Source organism: Chiloscyllium punctatum, chromosome 40 (genome assembly GCF_047496795.1).
Source record: "Chiloscyllium punctatum isolate Juve2018m chromosome 40, sChiPun1.3, whole genome shotgun sequence".
In the NCBI taxonomy this organism is placed as follows: Eukaryota; Metazoa; Chordata; class Chondrichthyes; order Orectolobiformes; family Hemiscylliidae; genus Chiloscyllium; species Chiloscyllium punctatum.
In genome coordinates this window covers 44356109-44373546 of record NC_092778.1, presented here as the reverse complement: position 1 = coordinate 44373546, position 17438 = coordinate 44356109, and the positions used below count along the sequence as shown (strand labels likewise).

Sequence of the window (17438 nt, the reverse complement as noted above, 5' to 3'; positions counted from 1 at the left end):
CAGGGCCCAGAATAAAGATGGAGGTAAAACTGTACTCTGTCTCTGAGCATTTTGCTTCGACTGAGGGGGCAAACAGGATGACACTGCTACCCTGGATGAGAAGTCTGTAGAATACGTTTGAGAGTTTTAATGATTTTGAAGAGCAGCTTGAGTTTGAATCAACCAGAGAGGGCTAGTTTTAATAGATTTGGTATGGTTTAAAGTGACAGGATTAATTAATGACCTTTGTGTTAAGGCATCCATAACTTCAGTGAATTTTACATGCAATTTGAAAACTGTACGATGGGGATTAAGGCTGAGATTATAAATCTAAATAAGAGCAATTATGTAGGCTTGAAAACTGAGCTAGCTGAAGTGAATTGGCATGCTGACTAGGGGGATCAATCTATAGAGAGACAGTTAGTCATAGAGATGTACAGCTCAGAAACCGAACTTTTGGTCCAACTCGTTCATGCCGACCAGATATCCTAAATTAATCTAGACACATTTGCTAGCACTTGACTCATATCCCTCTAAACCCTTCCTATTCACACACCCATCCTGATGTCTTAAATATTGCCTGTGGCAGCTAATTCCATACATGCACCACCCTCTTCGTGAAAATGTTGCCCCTTAGGTCCCTTTTTAAATCTTTCCCCTCTCATGCTAAACCTATACCCTCTAGTTCTAGGCTACTCCACATCAGGGAAAAGATGTTGCCTATTTGTTACCCATGTCCCTCAGCCTCTGACGATCCAGGAAAAACAGCCCATTCAGCTTCTCCCTATAGCTCAAACTCTACCCTGGTAACATCCATGTAAATCTTTTCTAATCCCTTTCAAGTTTTACAACATTCTCCCTATGAGAGGGAGACCAGAATTGCACGCAATATTCCAAAAGTGGCCTCACTAATGTCCTGTACAGCTGCAACATGACTAACAAAGGAAAGCATACTAAATGCCTTCTACACTGTCCTATCTATCTGAGGTTTCACTTTCAAGGAATTATGAACCTGTACTCGAAGGTCCCTTTGTTCAGCAACACTCCCCAGGACCTTATCATTAAGTGTATAAGTCCTGCCTAATTTGCCTTTCCATAATGCAGCACCTCACATTTATCTAAATTAAACTCCATCAGCCACTCCTCGGCTCATTAGCCCATCTGATCAAGATCTTGTTTGTACTCTGAAGTAACCTCCTTCACTGTTCACTACACCTCTAATTTTAGTGTCATCTGCAAACTTACTAAATATACCTCCTGTGTTCACATCCAAATAATTTATATAAATGATTAAAAACAGTGGACCCAGCACTGGTCTTTGTGGCACACTACTGGTCACAGGCATCTAGTCTGAAAAGGAACCCCTCACCACTACCCTCTGTCTTCTACCTTTGAGCCAGTTCTGTAGCCAAATGGCCAGTTCTCCTTATATTCCATGTGATCTATCTAACCTTGCTAATCAATCTACCATGAGGAATCTTGTCAAGTGCCTTACTGACGTCCATATAGACTACATTCACCACTCTGCCCTCGTCGTTACTTCTTCCAAAAAAACTTAATCAAGTTAGTGAGACATGATTTCCCACTCTCAAAGCCATACTGACTATCCCTAATCAGTCCTTGCTTATCAAAATGCATGTAAATCCTGTCCCTCCGGATTCATTCCAACCACCTGCCCACCACCGACATCAGGCTTGCTGATCTATAGTTCCCTGGTTTTTCCTTACCACCTTCTTAAATAGTGGCACCACATTAGCAAGCTTCCAGTCTTCTGGCACCTCCCCTGTAACCAATGATGATCCAAACATCTCAGCAAGGGGCCCAACAATTACTTCCCTAGCTTCTTGTGTGCACCTGATCAGCTCCTATGGATTTATCCACTTTTATGCGTTTTAAGACATCTAGCACCACCACCTCTGTAATATGGACATTTTTCAAGATGTCACCATTTATTTCCCCACATTCCATATCTTCCATGTCCTTATCCACAGTAAACACTGATGCAAAATACTTGTTTAGGATCTCCCCCACCTCCAGCAATTCCACACACAGACTGCCTTGCTGATCTTTGAGGGGTCCTATTCTCTCCCTAGCTACTTTTTTGTCCTTAATATATTTGTAGAATCCCTTTGGATTCTCCTTAATCCTATTTGCCAAAGCTTTCTGCTGTCCCCTTTTTGACCTCCTGATTTCCCTCTTAAGTATACTTCTACTGCCTTTGTACTCTTATGAGGATTCACTCAATCTCTGCTGTCCATAGCTGACGTATGCTCCCTGCCTCCTCCACCCCCCCCCCCCCCCCCCCCCAGCCAAACTCCTCCGCGGACCAATCCCTCAATTTCTCTTGTCATCTAGCATTCCAAATACCTACCAGCCTTTCCTTTTGCCCTACCTGGAACATACTGTCTCTGGCTTCTTGTTATCTCATTTTTGAAGGCTTTCTATTTTCAAGCTGTCCTGTTACCTGCGAACGTCCCCTAATCAACTTTAGAAAGTTCTTTCAAGACTTTTTCAAGACTCCCGCCCAACCAGCAAGGACCCCTTCTCTTGTCTCGAACACACCCCATCCACCTGGGCACCCTGTGCTGATCTGTTATCCACACTTACCTCTTTGAAACCTTTTGAAAGTTCTTTCCTAATACCATCAAAATTGGCCTTCCTCCAATTTAGAACTTAACTTTTTCAATCTATCTATCCTTTTCCATCACTACTTTAAGACTAATAGAATTATTGTCCCTCTGTCTTACACGCACCCTCTGTCTCTCTCACTCATTGACCGTATGGCCCCTGCCTTTGTCTCTATTCCTCCTTTTTTAAAGTGCAGTTGTTGTGATTCTTTTTGCCTCTAAGTTCGAAAACTATGCAACAGCTTATAAAACAGTAATTACTGATCCTGGAATTCGCAGAAATCAGCACTCGTGTGCCTAAAATATCTCAAAAAAGGAGCAGCTCTTAGTCACAATTTTTTTCGTCCTCCATCTTGGATTTCCCAGAAATCTTTTTTTGTGGATGTTCAAGGGGATATTCCCACTAAAAAAATGTAAATGAGGATGCATTATTTGTAGTTAACTAGAGTTAGGAACAACATTGAATTGAAGGAAAATCCATATAGCTATGCAGAGATGAGTGCCAGTATCTTTGATCAGAATATAGAGAATTGTCAAAAATGACTAAAAGTGTAATCAGGAGGAAGAAATCTGGTAAGATATGAAGCTTGCTTGGGTTGTGCAAATCGGCAAGAGTTTCTGCAGGTATTAAAGGAGGAAATAAAGTAAAGTAATTGTTGATCCTTGGGAGTGTGAGAATGGGAAGTTAATTGATAACTGGAAATGATGGATGAAACCATTTGTGCCAGCATTCGTTTGAAGGATACAAAAAGTGCTATAAGGATTGAGGCTCCTTTATGAGCTGTTAGCAGATGACTAAAAAATGAGTAAAGACGAAGAAAATTGATTTATGAAAGGGAATCGGCAAGAAATATAAAGCCAAACAGCAAAAGGTTTTGTGGATTTATAAAAAGAAAGTAGACTTCTCTTGGAGGATGTCATGAAGAAATTAATTACACAAAATAGCAAATAATTTGAGTTGTCCTCACAGTGGAGGACACTACAAACAGCTCAAAGGTAACAGATAAGTCAGATCTTGTAACTGTCTCCATTAAAATATTTGATAAGGTAGACAAATCACCAGGACCTGATGGCCTGCATCCAAGAGTTTTAATGGAATTGGATGTAGAGATAATGGAGGCTTTAATCGAAATAGTGTATTGTTGAATTCATTGGTTTCTGGAAAGGGTTTGGTAAACTGTTAAAGTGATGCTCCTGTAGAGAAGGGAGGGAGACAGAAAGCAGGACACTGTAGACCAGTTAGCTAACATCTGTCATCAGGATAGCGTCCATTGTTCAAGAAGAAATAGCTGCACCTTTTAGAAAAGCCTACTGCAGTCAGCATGATTTTGTGAAAGGAAAATCAGTGTTGACAAATTTGCTGGAGTTCTTTTGAAGATATAACAACCAGAGTAGATGTATGTGGATATTGAATATCCTTTAGAAAATGTGTTACACAAAAGGTTATTGCACAAGATAGGAGCTGATGGGGATAATTCATTAGAATGGGTTGAGGATTGGTTGACGTAAAGAAGACAAAGAGTTGGCATTAACGGATCTTTTGCAGATTGGAAAGGTATAACTAGTGGAGTACCTCAAGGGTCAAGAGTCCCTAGAGTTTCAATAATTTACTAGCTATGCTAATGACTCTGAGGAGGTGTAGAGAATAATGTACCTAAATTTACTGCTGATCTCAAAATAGGCAGGAGGACTATAAGGTATCTGGAAGGGTGGGGGTATATAGATAAGTTGAATGAGAGGTTAAAAACTTGGTAGATGGAGTTTAATATAGGAATGCACTCTGATAGGAAGAATCAAAGGGCAGACTATTATTTAACTGGAGAGAGACTCTAAAAACGTGCAATGCTCAGGGATCTGCATGTTCTTGTGCATGAAATATAAAATGTTAACATGCAGGTGTAGCAAGAAATGGAATTTTGAACTATATTTCTAAGGGCGGTTACAGTTTAAAATAGGAAGCTTGCAATTGTCCAGGATGTTGGTGAGACTGCATCTGGTGTACAGTTGGAGTTGTTGGTCGGTTTGCCAGGTCATTCGGTTTTTTTGCAAACGTTTTGTCCCCTTACTGGGTGACTTATTCAGTCCTGTGTAGCCTCTGGATTAAGTGCTGTATAATCATTCTCAGAATTTGTATGCCTGTTTGTCATGGGTGGGGGAGGTTGTATTTCCAGTTTTGTACTGTAGTGATCTTTCAACATGTTTGTTTGTGGCACATGTGGATGAATACCAGGCATCCAGAAATTCCTGAGCTTGTCTTTGTTTGCCTGTCCCAGTTGAATTGATGTCCTGTATTGACATGAGGGAGAACTGGTTGTGTTGTTTTATTGCAGGCTGATAATCATGTATTCTGGTGGCGAGTTTCCTACCCATTTGTTCTATATAATGTTTCTCTCGGTTGCTGCATGGTATTTTATGTATCACATTCGTCCTGCATGTTGTGGGTATGCGGTCTCTGATAGTGGCTGGCGAAATGTGGCAGTTGGTTTGTGTGCTGTCGTTATTCCCAGAGGATGTAGGAGTCTTGTAATCCGTTCTGAGACGTTTTTAATATAGGATAGGGTGGTCAGTATGTTAGGGCACATAGTGTCTTTTTGGTGTTGTTTATATGCTAGGCATTGGCAGATGTAGCTGTTAGAGTACCCATTATTAGCAGACTTTGTATAGATATTCCTCTTCTTTTTTTTGTGGAGGTTTGGGTTTTGCAATGTGATATAGCTCATTTAAACAGAGTCTTGACATAGCTGAGAGTGGATGTTAGCGTGGCTATTGTTGTAATTAAGAATCTGGTCTGTATGTGTAGCCTTTCTGTACACTGTGGTAAGGAATTCACCGTTGTTTGTTCTACCAGTATGTCTAAGAACGGGAGTTTGTTGTAGTTCTCATCTTCTCTGGTGAATATTCCACTAAGATGGTGTGTGCTTTCTAACTTGGACTGTTTTAATTATCAGAAAGGTATCGTCAACTTATCTGATCCATAGTTTGGGCTGGACCTGGGTGAGGGATGTGCTTTCTAGAATTTGCATTATTGCTTCAGCAATGAGTGCAGAGATGGGTAGCCCATGGGTGTCCCATTAATTTGTTTGTACACTTGTTCATTAAAGACAGTGCGTGGTCAGGCATAGGTCCAGTCATTTCAGCATATTATCTTTGCTGATCGTTTCATTGGCGGTCTGTGTTATCAGTTTGTCTAGAAGTGCAGTCAGTGTTTCCTTTGCCAGTGTTACATTAATAGAAGTGAACAGCACTGTAATGTTGAAAGAGACAATAGTTTCATCCTCATCGATTTTTGTATCGCTGTTGTTGAGGAATTCCTGTACTGAGTAGATGGAGTGTGTTGAACCTGCGATGAGATGTTTTTTGGTGTACAGTTTTAGTATCTCTATTTTAAGAAGTTTTTATGCTGCTATTGAAAGCAATTCCAATATGATTCACTAAGCTGATTTCTAGGATGAAGGGATTTACTTGTCAAGTGTGGCTTAACAAGTTAGGCATTTATTCATTTCAGTTTAGAAAAATAATGGGTAATCTTCTTGAAACATTCAAGATTCTAAGGCAGCTTAACAGGGTAAAAGTTGAAAAGATGTTTTCACTGGTGGCATAATCTCAAGTGAAGGGACATAATTACCAGATAAGGAGACTCCTAATTTATAACTGAGATTTGAAAGAAGTTTTTCTGAGTAGTGAATGTATGGAATTCTTTATGTAGTTGTGGAAGCTAGATCACTGGAATGTGTTTGAGGTGGAAGTACATTTTTGAAGCATCAGGTTGAGGGCTGTCAGCATCTGGTACAAAGGTGGAGTTGAGCTCTGAGGAAGATGAACCATAATTTTATTGAATGGTTGGGCAGATTGGAGGGGCTGAATGGCCCATGATTCTTGTGTGAGTAGTTAGCAGTGAACACTTAAGTTTATATATTTATTTATGGAGGGAAAGGAATGCTTTGTTTGGCACAATTTTAACAACTCACTGAGCTTTTTGACTGCACCTTCCAAATCCACAGCTTCATCACCTAGAACTGAGGTCCCAATTACTACTCATTGTGACCCTATGTCAAGACTTAATTGTCACAAAAGTGAGAGCATAGGTCCATGGTGACTATTGCTGCATCAAAGCTCGGGACCCCAAAATTTCAGCTTGTGACCCCACTTGGAGTCTAGATCCTCACTTTAGGAAGTCTTGACCTAGAAGGATAATGGCACATGGAACACCACCTTGAAAGTTCCCCTAAAAGCTACATCATATCTTGACTTTGAATTATATCATCGTTTCTTCACTGTAACTGGGACAAAATACTGAAACTGCCTCCTAATAGCACCGTGTGTTGACCTAAACCAGGTAAAAGGTAGCCCACTGCTGCCTTGAGTATTAGAAATGGAAATAAATGCAGGACTCTCATTCCTTGATTTTTTTTTGGAGAAAAAAGGCAAGTTGTCTCTAGAGGATTCTGTGATATGCTGCTTGTTTAGAGCATAAATCACGTCAGTTATATCCACTATTGCCTCTTGACCATTTTTGGTATAGGTACCCTTTGGAAGTTTTTTTTAGTGACTTTAGTCCACAGTGTCTGTGGGTAAGTCCTTGTTTTTTTCCAAGAAGCACACGCTGGAATTATTGGAATGCTTGAGTCCTTTGTGTTCCCTTAGAATGTAGCTGCGATGTCAGCAAACTGTGTTCCCTTTAAACCCAAAATAAACATGCTTTGCCTCCAAATATTCCCATTATAACCGTGGGAATTGATGAGTGTTTTGTTGTGGTTTAAGCAGCTATAATCCATCTCTGATGCGCAGACTTCACATTTCAAACTCTTGCTGTGCAAGGGCAACAGATGTGTTTTTTTTGTATGAAATATCTAATCTGCTAAAGTAACCTTTATTTTAAGCGTATTGTTCTTTTCTTGTGCAGCGAACAGCCATAGGATATTGTGTAAAATCACTTCACAACAATCTAACTACCGCCAGCCTTGTATAAGAAAGCCAGTTCTGTAAAAGAATCTTCGTTGACTTAAAACCCTAAATTTTTCTCTCCACAGATGCTGCAAGCGATTTTCTCCAGGACCTGGGTAGAAAAATAAAACCATATAGTACTACTTTTATTCTTGTCACTCAAATTATCTCTGATGATATTGCTTGTGTTGCAATATACCCAAACCTAATATGTTTAAAATGTCACAAATACTTTTAACAGGCCTTCCCAAATAAAAGCAGAGTGCAGTAGTATTATGCTGCATAAAGTACCAAACCCTCTAGGGTTGAACAGTGGGAAGTTCATAGCCTCTTCAATCACTGTTAACATTTTGAATCCAGTGACCCTTCTTCAAAACCGAACTTCAAATGTTAACTGTTTTCTCACAACAGATGCTGCCAGACCTACTGAGTTTCTCCAGCAATTTCTGTTTTTGTTTCAGGTTTCCAGCAAATGGAGATCTGTGTTAGTGTAGAGAAAAGTTGTGATCAGCAAAGGGGACACCTGAATTATTTGTGGAATCTTTAATTCGTATAGATGCCAAAAGACTTCAAATGTGATAGATGAATGTCTCTCTCATTTTGAGATTACATGGCAGTTAAGAAAAACTGTTTCCACCACATTACATATGAAGGTCTTTCCCATTTTACAAAGTGGCTGCATTTCAAAGCATATTAATTGGCCATAATGTACTCTGGGACACCCTGGAATGTGAAAGACACTAATCAATCTAAGCCTTTGGAACAAAGTCGTAATGATCTTTTTACCCCTGTAATTTATTCCTGATGTTGGATGTGTGGATGAATGGGAATGAGGTGGGGGTTGTGTGTGCTGCAGCTACTTGTTTCACTCTGATACAGGCAGATATGTTGAGCCTGGCACTGCAGGAGTTTATTGGGTGGAACTTTTTTTCCTTAATTTGAGACAAGTATTTGGAGTGGTCCTAGTATTGCTATAACAAGTAAGAATGGAGAAAAATACTGAGAATCTGTACTGTGATCAAACAGGAAAATATGTCTTCATATTAATAGGCTGAATAATGAACTAAGTGCATACGGAGAGATCTCAGCTAATTATTGATAGCTTAGATATCCTGTTAAAAACCTGCTTCCCATTTGTACTTGCTCATACTAAAGTTTATGATTTGGATAATCTGAGTGCTTGGGAAGGTACGGATAAACCTTGGTTATCCAATGTTCTGTAGGAGTCAGCTGTACTAACTTGATTGAATTCTTGAATGAAATAATTGCATGTTTACATAGTACCTTTTAATGTAAAACATCCTGAGGTGCTTCATGAACATTATAAAACAATTGCAGAATGATGCTGAGTTAGAATGAGACAGGTCAGATAAACAAAGGTTTGACCAGTGGTAAAGTTTACAATATCTTTCAGGATGATTGTGAGGTAGAGGTATTGGGAGATTATTCCAGCATTTGCCTCTTGAGCAAATGAGGGCTTCACCAATGTGCAATGATTAAAATCAGGAATGTTCTAAGACCTTAATTACATGATTGCAAATGTCCTAGGGGTGCAAGGGATTAGAGGTACAGAGGAATAAGCTGAGCTCATGGAAGGATTTGATAAAAGGGTGAAAACGTCAGATGTTGCATGAACAGGAGGTAGTTTAGGTCACCAAGCATGGGTGATAAAGGAATTGATGTAAAACAGAATTCTGTAAATGTATGTTTAATTTTTCAATATATGGCATTTAATGCCATATATTTTTTGTAAAATTAAGATTCATTTTATTAATAGTAAGGTGATAATGATTTGAAACAGTGGCAAATCGCAACATCCCGAATCATTGAGGTCAGTAGATTTAGTTCTGCGGAACCACCTGGAAATTCTGTTTCCCATCCATGACTGTAGGTTGAGCCTATGAGGCTTTAAGCGCAGATGCAGTCACTAGGGTCTGTGATCAGCGTGTCAGCACCATTTGTGGTATTGACGTCTGGTTTAGGATGTTGCTGCCATGCATAGACCTCGAATATTCGCACAGAAAAGTAGTTGGTAGGAATGTTGCTTACAAGTCTACACACTTCCCAGCTTAATTTTAAAGATGTTTAAGTTCGCATTCCCAAATGCACAGCTCAGTCCCTTTCCTGATGAATTGGGTACATGATGAGTTTGAGTCCCCATCGCCTTCGCCAAATCTAGTTTCATTAATTAGAGCAAGAGTAGGCCATTTGATGCCTTAAGGCTTCTTCATTAGTCAATGCAATTATCACTAATTTCTATTCCATCTTCCCACGTGATTCTCATGTCTTTTTACTTCCCAAATATCTTCTGACGTTAGTCTAGAATAAATTCACCTGAGCATCCACAGTGGTTGTGGTAGGAAATTCTGGGACTCAAATCTCAAGAATTTTCTCCTAATCACAATCCTAAAGTGCCTGTCTCTTATTCTGAAACAGATTTTTGTTCTCCAGTTGGGACAAACATCTTCAAGCAGCTGACCTAACTCTTAATTTTATATATTTCAATGAGCACACCTCATTCTTGTAAATTATACAAAATTTAGTCCCAATCCATTTAGTATCTCATATCACTGTCTCTTCAATTCAGGAATCTGTATAGTAAACACTTGCTTTCCCAGCAAGGCAAATACATCTTTCCTCTGTAAGAAGGCTAACATTGTACACAACCTATTCTCACTATGGCCTTAAGTATTTTGAATCAACTTGTTTGGGAGACATTTCTGATGTAGGTGGGACTTATACTTGCTACCTGGTGTGTAGAGACACCGCTGTTTTGTGCTGCAAGACTCATCTAATTTTAAAATAGAGAGGTTATGAAGTTGAGGTGACTAATGTAACCTTGGTAGTTATTTTAATCAAACTGCTTGAACATGGATATAACCGTGGGGCAGGTGGCAATACCCACTGCACCACAAGAGCCTTTAGTTCATCAGGATAAATTTTTTTTATCAATCTGTTCATATGTTGCAACACGTTATAATGAACCTATTCAGAGAAGATATTACAGTCCTCTCAGCAGGTGGTACTTGAATCCAGGCTTCCTAGCTAGACATAGGAGCATTACTCATTCGCCACAAAAGACCCCATTCATCAGGACAGATATTTTTAATTGACCTGTTTAGACATATTGTTATGCACTTCTGGAGCAGTTGGGACTTGAACCCTGGGTCTCCTGGTTCAGCGGTGGGGATTCTACCACTGTGCCACAGGAGATACCAGTTCATCAGAATCCTATGCTAGGCCCAATTATCTTAAGCTGACTGCCGATGAACTTTGTCAGAACAGGGAATTATTGCACAATGTTTATTTGGTTCCATTTACAATTCCTTAGAAAATGAAGCTGTTCATTTCCTCAATGCAATAAAATGTAGAGAACATCTGAACTTTGGTCAGTAAACATTTTGCCACACAAGTGAGGTGTTGACCACCCCAAAAAAGAAAGCTTAACCACTTCTCTTTAACATTAAGTTGCAATGCCGTTATGTAGCCCATAAACTTAGCTAACTGTTCTGCTTGTAGTTACTCATGAGATCTGTTGACATGATATGCCAAGCTTGCATCATCCTCACGCATCCACTGTGACTCACCTGCAACTGCTATGTAATATCATTCAGCTGGACATAACCTGATCTCTCTGGCCCTCCACAGTACCCTCTAGTAGAGGTGTCTTTAACTTTTCAGCTATGATCAAATCGCTGAGGTGTTGGCATTTTATTCTGTGGGTGTCTTTTTTTTTTGTAAAGATTTCTTTTAGCTCTTGAAATTTCATTTGTCTTCGAGCTGGATATAGAAATAAAGCATATGTCTTAGTTTAAGATTTTCAGAGCCTTATTTTCTTCCATGAATCTTCCTTTATTGTCTGAGATTTTGAGGTACACGTACAAGTGAATAGAATATTGCATCGTTTTATTTATTCATTTGTGGGATCTGGGCATTGCTGGCTGGCTAGCATTTATTGCCCATCTCTAGTTGCCCTTGAGAAGATTGTGAGTTGCCTTCTTGAACTGCTGCAGTTCACGTGCCGTGGGTTGACCAACAATGACATGAGGGAGGGAATTCCAGGATTTTGACATAATGATCATGAAGGAGCAGTGATTAAAAAGGATATGGAAGATATAGACTGTAGGGAAATAGATGGTGACATCTTGCAAAATGTCCAGATTACAGAGGAGGAAGTGCTGGATGTCTTGAAATGGTTAAAGGTGGATAAATCCCCAGGACCTGATCATGCGTACTCAAGAACTCTGTGGCAAGCTAGAGAAGTGATTGCTGGGCCTCTTGCTGAGATATTTGTATCATCGATAGTCGCAGGTGAGGTGCCGGAAGACTGGAGGTTGGCAAACGTGGTGCCACTGTTTTAAGAAGGGTGGTAAACACAAGCCAGGGAACTACAGACCGGTGAGGCTGACCTCCGTGGTGGGCAAGTTATTGGAGGGAATCCTGAGGGACAGGATGTACATGTATTTGGAAAGGCAAGGACAGATCAGGGATAGTCAACATAGCTTTGTGCGTGGGAAATCATGTCTCACAAACTTGATTGAGTTTTTTGAAGAAGTAACAAAGAGGATTGGTGAGGGCAGATCTATATGGACTTCAGTAAGGCGTTTGACAAGGTTCCCCATGGGAGACTGATTAGCAAGGTTAGATCTCATGGAATAAAGGGAGAGCTAGCCATTTGAATACAGAACTGGCTCAAAGGTAGAAGACAGAGGGTGGTGGTGGTGGAGGATTGGTTTTCACACTGGAGGCCTGTGACCAGTGGAGTGCCACAAGGATCGGTGCTGGGTCCTCTACTTTTTGTCATTTACATAAATGAATTGGATGCGAGCATAAGTAAGTTTGCAGATGACACCAAAATTGGAGGTGTAGTGGACAGTGAAGAGGGTTACCTCAGATGACGCCAGGATTTTGACCAGATGAGCCAATGGGGCTGAGAAGTGGCAGATGGAGTTTAATTCAGAAAATGCGAGGTGCTGCATTTTGGGAAAGCAAATCTTAGCAGGACTTATACACTTAATGGTAAGGTCCTAGGAAATGTTGCTGAACAAAGAGACCTTGGAGTGCACGTTCATAGCTCCTTGAAAGTGGAGTCGCAGGTAGATAGGATAGTGAAGAAGGCGTTTGGTATGCTTTCCTTTATTGGTCAGAGTATTGAGTACAGGAGTTGGGAGGTCATGTTGCGGCTGTACAGGACATTGGTTAGGCCACTGTTGGAATATTGCGTGCAATTCTGATCTCCTTCCTATCGGAAAGATGCTGTGAAACTTGAAAGGGTTCAGAAAAGGATGTTGCCAGGGTTGGAGGATTTGAGCCATAAGGGTAGGCTGAACAGGCTGGGGCTGTTTTCCCTGGAGCGTCGGAGGCTGAGGGGCATGGATAGGATAAATAGACAAAGTCTTTTCCCTGGGATTGGGGAATCCAGAACTAGAGGGCATAGGTTTAGGGTGAAAGGGGAAAGATATAAAAGAGACCTAAGGGGCAACTTTTTCACGCAGAGGGTGGTACGAGTATGGAATGAGCTGCCAGAGGAAGTGGTGGAGGCTGGTACAATTGCAACATTTAAGAGGCATTTGGATGGGTATATTAATAGGAAGGGTTTGGAGGGATATGGACCAGGTGCCGGCAGGTGGTACTAGATTGGGTTGGGATATCTGGCCGGCATGGACGAGTTGGACCGAAGGATCTGTTTCCATGCTGTACATCTCTATGACTCCACTATATTTCCAAGTCAGGATGGTGAGTGGTTTGGAGGGAACTTGAAGATGGTGGTGTTCCCATATAGCTGCTGCCTTTGTCCTTCTAGATGGAAGTGGTTGTGGGTTTGGAAGCTGCTGTCTGAGGATCTTTGAATTTCTGCAGTGCATCTTGTAGATAGTACTCACTGCTACGACTGAATGTCTGTGGTGGAGGAAATGCATGCTTTTGGATGCCAATTATATGAGCTGTTTTATTTTGAATGGCGTCAAGCTTCTTTAATGTTGTTGGGACTGTACTCATCCAGGCAAGTGGGGAGTATTCTGTCACATTCCTGACTTGCGTCTTGTAGATGTTGGACAGACCTTGGGGAGTCAGGAGCGGAGTTACTTGTCACAGTATTCCTAGCCTCAGACCTGCTCTTGTAGCCACGGCATTTATGTGGTCAGTCCAATTGAGTTTCTCATCATGGATAACTCCCCAGGGTATTGATAGTGGGGGATTCAGTGATGGTAACAGCCTGGCATATGTGTGGTGTGAAGGTTACTTGTCGCTGGTCAGCCCAAGCCCAGGAGATATTGTCCAGATCTTCTTACGTTTGCACATGGACTGCTTCTGTATCTGAGGAGTCATGAATGGTGCTGAACATTGTGCAATCGTCAGTGAACATCCCCACTTCTGACCTTATGATTGGGTGGGGGGGTGGGGGGGTGCAGTGAGGTGGGTGGAGGAGGAGGAGGAGGAGGAGGAGGTGTGGTGAAGTCATTGATGAAGCAGCTGAAGATGGTTGGGCCTAGGTCACTACCTTGAAGAACTCCTGCAGAGTTGTTTTGGAGCTAAGATGATTGACCTTCAACAAGCACAACCATCCCAGGTATGACTGACCACCGGAGAGTTTTTCCTTCTCACCTCACCTCTGGAATTCAGCTCTTTTGTGCATATTTGAACCAAGACTGTAATAAGCTCAGGAGCTGAGTGGCCCTGGTGGAACCCAAACTGGAGGTCACTGAGCAGGTGCTGTTTGATAGCACTGTTCTGTTCATGATGACACCTATCACTTTACTGATAACTAACAGTCGGAATATGGGGCAGTAATTGGCTGGGTTGGATTTGTCCTGCTCTTTGTGTACAGACATACTTGTGCAGTTTTCCACATTGTTGATTAGATGCCACTGTTGTAAATATATTGGAACAAGTTGGCTAGGGGATCAGCAAGTTCTGGAGCAGAAGTCTTCAGTTCTAATGCCGGAATGCTTTCAGGACCTGTAGTCTTTGCAGTATCCAGTGCCTCCAGTTGTTTCTTGATATCATGTGGAGTGAATCGATTTGGCTGGTATCTGTAATGCTGACGACCATTTGAGGAGGCTGAGCGAGATCGTCCATGTTGCACTTCTGGCTGAAGATTGCGGTGAATGTTTCAGCCTTATCTTTTGCACTGATGTGCTGGGATCTTTCATCATTGAGGGTGGAGATATTTGTAGAGCCTCTTCCTCCAGTGAGTTGTTTAAAAATCGTCCACCATCATTCATGACTGTATGTAGCAGGACTGTGGAGCTTAGATCTGATCCATTGGTTGTGGGATCACTTAGCTCTGTCTATCACTTGCTGCTTATGTTGTTTGGCATGCAAATAGTCCTGTTTAGTGGCTTCAAGTTGACGCAGCATCTTCAGATATGCCTGGTGCTGCTCCTGGTATGCCCCCTTGCACTCTCCATTGAACCAGGGTTAATCCCATTGGATTGATGGTAATGGTTGAGTGGGGGAATATACTGGGCCATGAGATTACAGATTGTGCTAGAGTACAATTCTGCTGCTGTTGATGGCCCTCATGGATGCCCAGTCTTGAGTTACTGGTCTGTTCAATGTCTGTCCCATTTAGCATGGCGATAGTGCCACACATGATGAAGGCTATTCTTGATGTGAAGGTGGAGCTTGGTTACCAAAAGGGCTGTATCGTGGTCACTGTTACCAATACTGTCATGGACAAATGCATCTGCAAACAGCAGATTGGTAAGGATGAGCTCAAGTATTTTTTTTCCCTCTTGTTGGTTCACACACTACCTGCTGCAGACCCAGTCTAGCAGCTATGTCTTTTAGGACTCGACCAACTCGGTCAGTACTGCTGCCAATCCACTCTTGGTGCTGGACATTGAAATCCCCCACCTCTAGTATGTTTTGTGCCCTTACCATTCTCAGTGGTTCCTTCAAGTGTTGCTCAGCATGGAGGAGTGCCGCATCGTTAGCTGAGAGAGGATGGTATGTGGTAATCAGCAGGAGGTTTCCTTGCCCATGTTTAACGTGAAGCTTTGAGACCTCATGGGGTCTGGAGTCAATGTTGAGAACTCTCACGGCAACTCCCTCCTAACTGTACACCACTGTGCTGCCACCTCTGCTGGGTCTGTCTTGCTGGTGAGATAGGAGATATCCAGGGATGGTGATGGTGTCTGCGACATTGTCTGTAAAGTATGATTCCGTGAGTATAACTGAGTCAGGCTGTTGCTTGACTAGTCTATGAGAGAGCTCTCCCAATTTTGGCACTAGCCCCCCAAATGTTAGTGAGGAGAACTTTGCAGAGTCTACAGGCCGTTTCTACCTTTGTCTTTTCCGGTGCTTAGGTTGATGCTTGGCAATCCGTCCGGGTTCATTTCTTTGAGACTTTGTAGCTGTTCGTACAATGGAATTGTTTGCTAGGTCATTTCAGAGGGCAATTGAGAGTCAATCACATTGCTGCAGGTCTGGAGACACATGTAGATCAGACCAGGTTAGAATGGCAGATTTCCTTCCCTGAAGGACATTAGTGAACCTGATGGGTTTTTCTGACAATCAACAATGGTTTAATGGCCATCAGTAAATTTCTAATTGTAGATTTATTTATTTATTGACATTCCATCATTTGCTGTGGTGGGATTCGAACCTGGGTTCTCAGAACATCATCTGATTTTCTGGATTAATAGTCTAACTATTAATACCACTAGGCTGTTGCCTTACCCCATGAGTTTTCTTCTTGTTACCACATCCTAAGACCATAAGACATCCATCATCATCTTGAAATTATCTCTGACTTTCACTATCCTTCTGACTTTGACATTGCATCTACCATTTTATAGACTAATACACACTTGTAGTACAGAAGGAGGTCAGTTGGTTTATTATGTGTACTGGTCATTAATCCCATTTTTCAGGTTTTGGAAACTAGGGCAATGCAAGTCAATATCTGATTATTTCAATATTATGAGAGCTTTTGACTCTGCCATCCTTTTTGGAATCTTTCCAAACTCTCTTTTCCCCCCCCCCCCCCTCTGGGTGACATCATTTACCATTTGTTTTCATTTGTCATAAGGAAAATTATCTGCTTGTTCCAATGTGGCACCTTCCTCTCCAATCTTCTAGTTTCTTCTGATGTATTCCTTCTGACTAATGTTGTTTCCTGTCTTTTTGGTGTTTTTAATCAATCCATATTCAAAGTTTCCATGTAGATTTTGTGGTCTGTGATATTTTGCAAGGTCTTTTCTAATTCTGCAAGCAGCAAAATGTCATCAGCGAACTGCCAGTTCATATTCTGACCTCCAAATTTTACTTCTGGGTGTACATCTGGTTCTCCTAAATGTTTGCTCTAGATATAGACAGAATAATTTTGGATGTAGTGCAAGCCTCTTTAGTTGCAACATATGATTGCCCATCTTCCTGACCAATGCTCACTCTTTGTTCCCAATAGTGGCTGACTAGCACATACTGAGGAACTTAAGCATCCATTAACCTTTTTCACTAGTGCACCATACTTGCAGTCTGTCCTATGCATTGTAACCTACAACTCACCAAGGATTACCACCAAAAAAACAATGCCACCAAGTGCATTGGAACAGGACCCCCACCAAATCATCGATTATTCTATCTTGGACCTTTAGTTATTGTTCCACCCCTGCAACTGAATCACAATACTGGAACTCTACTTACTTTCATTAGTCCCTGTAATGTTTTAAGAAGGCAGACCATTTTTTCACCAAGGTCAAAAGTAACATTGCCATCAAACCTAATCAGTAACTTAATTCCTAATTTCACAATCTCAACTTCATAAAGTTTGTTTTTACATTGTACTGAGTGCATCTCATTCCCCAACCAGTAATCATTTCTGGATAATGATGAGATAATCACTTATCTTCAGGGTGCAGCTGCAACCAAGTCTGAGGCCTCACA

General features: G+C 41.3%; 1 protein-coding gene across 3 annotated transcripts in view; it reads left to right on the top strand.

Moving 5' to 3' along the window:
- The window catches only part of adcy9 (adenylate cyclase 9), a 175088-nt gene that overhangs the window by 34432 nt on the left and 123218 nt on the right, over positions 1-17438 (top strand). The window lies entirely within an intron of this gene.